The sequence below is a fragment of the Nanorana parkeri genome, unplaced genomic scaffold, assembly GCF_000935625.1.
Source record: "Nanorana parkeri isolate BGI_ZX_2015 unplaced genomic scaffold, ASM93562v1 scaffold174, whole genome shotgun sequence".
Lineage (NCBI taxonomy): Eukaryota > Metazoa > Chordata > Amphibia > Anura > Dicroglossidae > Nanorana > Nanorana parkeri.
The window spans coordinates 1019430-1023960 of NW_017306442.1; the positions used below are offsets into that span (position 1 = coordinate 1019430).

The window sequence follows — 4531 nt, forward strand, 5'->3', positions numbered from 1 at the left end:
ATGTTGGCGGCGGAGGGGCCCCAGCCTGTTGGCCGCCCTGCAAGGGAGGCAGAGAGCCACACACTGGGTATAATTGTACCACAGGCAGCGCTGGGGCCTCGGCCGGGGTCTACCTGAATACACACCCCTGCTGCATGGTGTTCCAGCCTGGAGGACAGTTAGATAAGGTAAGTGATTTAATCTCTGTGCCTGTATGTTCTGTGAGTTTGTAGTCCTGTATAGCTGATGGAACTAATCTGCATTTCTGTATAAATTATTACTGGGAGTTGTAGTCCTTAATAGCTGGTGCCATTCTGCATTGTAGCAGTGCAGAAAGGCATCAGCTATAGAGGACTACAAGTCCCAGCAATGCATTATAGTGGGGGAGGGGGGGTGTTGGGGGTATTCTGCATAGCCGACTTTTATTATAATGCATTGCTGGGACTTGTAGTCCGGCATAGCTGGTGATATTCTGCATTGCTGTATGATGACTATACAGCAATGCAGAATAGCTCCAACGGTGTAGGACTACAAGTCATTTTAGGTATCTAATTTGTACTGAGATAGTAGTCCATCCCAGGAGTGAGCTTGGATCGGTGACTACTTTACAACACACACAGTGACCATGAGGAACAAAAGTAGCCACCCTCCAGAAGGAAGGACAGTGTCAACACCAACTGAGAGATGATTTGAGGATCTACAGCCGAGTGATACACAAATAAGAGACATTTTTGTTAATAGGTAAGGCACTTGAATGTATTTATAAGATTTAAAGTGACATTAAAGTAATTTTTTTTCATCCCCCTCCCCCACTCCCCATGCTGGTGTAAGGAGTTACCTTAAATAATGCCTCTTGATCCGATCATTTTCTTCGTTCCAGTTGTTTTCAGGAGTCCCTCCAGCGCTGGTGCCGGTCTCTGACCTAGCGCTGATCTGTGTCCCACTGTGTCCGTGCAGGTGCATGCTCCCGGACTGTGTGCATTGACTTACACTGTGTCTCTCCGCTTCTCCTGGCCGAAGATCTCTACTGCGCATGCACCCACCCTTCATCCTTTTGCGGCCGCCCGAGAATTTTCAAAACTTCGGACCGGAGCGCACAATGGAGACACAGGTAAGTTTTAACCTTTTTGGTAACTTTTTTTTTTTTTATGTTATTGCATATGTCTACTGCTTGCTAGCAGACCCTAAAGAAAACTATGGCAGAAAATGGTTGGGCCATAGTTCTCTTTTAATGTCACTTTAGCCTTTAGTCACAATCTGTATTGTGACAACCATAAAAGTTACCTCTCTGGAACTGCACATTTAAAAACAATTGATAAATGTCAGCTCCAATGTTCTACTCTATAGGTTCCTTCAAATCCAAACTTTTTTCTGTTTGGATTGGATTGCACGGAATGCTAAAACTACATCTCTAATGCTGGCCATACACCTTACAATTATCTGCAGATTTTCTATGGTCAGATGGAAAAAGGTGCAACAGATTCCTCCATCTATACTTAACTGTGTGGATGGAGTAATCTCCCACTGGGTCAACCTGTTGCACTTTTTCCATCTGACCACAGAAAATCTGCAGATAATTGTAAGGTGTATGGGCACCTTAAGTGAAGAATTTCATATGCCAGGTTTGTTGTTGCAGTTGATAAGATATGCCTGAGTTCTACAAGTGAATGTCCTATTATGCAATTTGTTCTATAAAGTGATTTCTCCAAGAAAAACATTTTCGTCTTTAGAAAGGTTGGGGTTTTCCCGAAATAATCATCCTGGAACCTAAGGCAGGACAGGGAGGGGTTTAGGAGCTGGCAGACTGTACTTAATAGACGCAGCACTCCACAACCTTGGCTGATGGTGCAGAAAATATTTTGGACAGAACTGGACGGCTTCAGGAAAGCTTCAGATTAAGTGACCGCTCCTTGTTCCTTGGATTGAGAAAAACAGACAGAAGTAAGTGCTTACATACCGTACAAGGAATCAGCAGAAATAAATATTATACAATGTACTGTATACTAGCAAGAAATAATTCTTATACAATGTATATTAGAAATAAATCAATCATATACAATTGGGGGGAATGTATAAAAACTGAAGCAGACCAAATCTGGAGCAGATTTGCATTGCAACCAATTAGCTTCTATCTCTCATTTTCAAATCTCAACTGAGCAAACTAAAGATAGATGCCGATTGGTTGCCGTGGGCAATTGCTCCAGATTCTGGCTGCTCCAGTTCTGATAATTTCCCCGCAATGTATATGAGCAATAGTGTCATGTACCTGGGTGGAGACTGAATGTAGGGAGGAGGCTTCCCTTGCACCTCGTGCCCCAAAGACTCTGGAGTTGGGAACAGAGTCAGAGTGGATAGCAAGTGGCACAGGTGCCAGTGGTGATCACACCATGCAAGCTGGAGTTCCGGCCATGGATTCGGGTCAGGCTGAGCTGTAGTCAAAACCAGGCAGGCAGCGGAGTGCAGAGCACAATCCCAGATCGAGGTCAAACAAGCCAGGGGTTAATCAAGCCGGGCAGCGAGGTACAGACAGGAGACAGTGGCAGGCAGCAATCAACAAGGTCAAGGATAATCTGGGTCAAAGTCAGCAAGGCAATCAGAAGCACAAGGAACACAGGGGAAGCTGAAGACAATCCAGCATCTTGGAGTCAGGCAGGTTAGCTTTAAATAGGCAGATCCATCAGGAAGCAGCATCACTTCCTGTGCACCATTTGGCGCGCTTTTGCGCGGCTGTTCCGTGGCGCACACATGCGCGCAAGTGCCCATTTACCCGCAGTAGGACACATGGTTTCTGACAAATAGTATAGGAAAGTGGAACTGCTACCTGCAGCTAGCTAGATTCCATGTCTTATTTTCCCAGTTATATTCTGATTGGTTTATTCTGGAGACAATCCCTGTGGTCTTAAAAAAAGTGCTCAGTTCAATAGCCAATCAAAATTCATCTTCTACCCGAAAAACTAAATCTGATTGGCGGATAGAGTACTGCCCTCTGCACACCATATCTGCCCTTTTCACTGGCCCATGTGTAAATACAAAAGAGCATATTTGAAGCAGTGTTGGCAATTCTGTTTCCGCTGCTTGTTGGTAAATACATTTAACGTGTTGCTCCGCTATTATAGAACAAATTGTATCGATAGAACACAGTGGTGGCTTATTTTGCAATGATAAAGCTTTTTTTTTTTTTTTTCCTAGCATTTCGTTTCCAGCTTGCTTGCTGTACTTAGCTCTGTATCCCCTGCTGTGTCCAGTCCTTGGCCTCTCTCTGCTTGTAATTCAAACTGAACGGCACACATAAGATTTTATGCTGCTCAGTTTGAGTCCACTGAAGTGGGTTGGTGAGAGGCGGAGTTTCCGAAGAGAGCGTTACGCTTCCCGGCTACTCTTTGGGGAACAAAGACGTTGTTTGGCTTTATAGATAACTTCCTTTTAGAAAGGATTATGTCTAAAATATATAAAACATACACTTAAGGTAAACACAAACTTTCTTATTTAGAAAACAGCCGACCCAGCAATTTTAAACCTTGGGGGTTCATTTATAAACATTAGCACGGCACTAATGCCCCTGGATGGTATAGGAACTTTTTTAAATGAAGAGAGAGAGAGAAGAGACAGCAGAGAAAGAAGAGAGAGAGCGAGAGGGGGAGAGCGAAGAGACAGCAGAGAGAGAGAGAGATAGAGAGGCAGTAGTCCCAGTAATGATTTTTATGTGCTTATTTTTTTCGTTGGTAGATCTCATTGAGCTCGTCCTTTAAAAAATAGATCTCAAGACAAAAAAATTGTGGGCACCCTGGTCCATAGGATACAATACCATACCTCCCAACTGTCTGAGATGGGAAAGAGGGAGACCTTCCAGCAAAATCTATATAGGCAATGGACAAACCCCTGCCACTCCCCCAATGATGCAAATCATTAAAAATTTATATGCCAAAATGGCCTTTCCTTGATACTGGCATGTGCCCTTACATAGAATCAATGAAGCAGGGAGATCCTTGCACTGCCGCTGCAGCTTCCTTTCCACCATACAGCTCAGTAGTGATGTAGGGAATCGGCTGGAGTAGACATTGAGTGCAGCAGGAGACACCTGATCGACATTCCTAGAAGTGTCAAATTCTGTACAGACTGTGAGAGATGATTTCTCTTCACTGGAGCGCCATTTGGCAGTGTAGGCAGAAGTATAAAGAAAAAAAAAAGAAGTTCTGTCTTTGCAGGTAAACCTTTTATTCTGGCATTTATTTTTGTGATGGAGTTTCCTACAAGATCTCAACTCTTGAACAGAGAAACGAGGACAGCTGTATAACCTGACCTGTATATAAATTGTCAGTTTGCTGTCAGACTGTTCCGTTATGGTATGTGAATAGCGAGGTCAGAGTAACCAGCAACAAACCAGCACAATGAGAATCGTGCAGCTCCTGGTTCAAGAATCATTTCTGCTATTCATCATGAGGCGTACAGGTGGAAGCTCGGCATAAGGAGGAGGAAACATGCTAAAGTAACAATTGCTACCTAGTGCTAGGTACATACAGGCAATGCAGTAATTGTAAACTTAGAATATATA

At 43.7% G+C, this 4531-nt stretch overlaps 1 protein-coding gene across 1 annotated transcript in view; it reads left to right on the forward strand.

Moving 5' to 3' along the window:
* The window catches only part of LOC108785683 (metalloreductase STEAP4-like), an 18996-nt gene that overhangs the window by 6084 nt on the left and 8381 nt on the right, over positions 1 to 4531 (forward strand). The window lies entirely within an intron of this gene.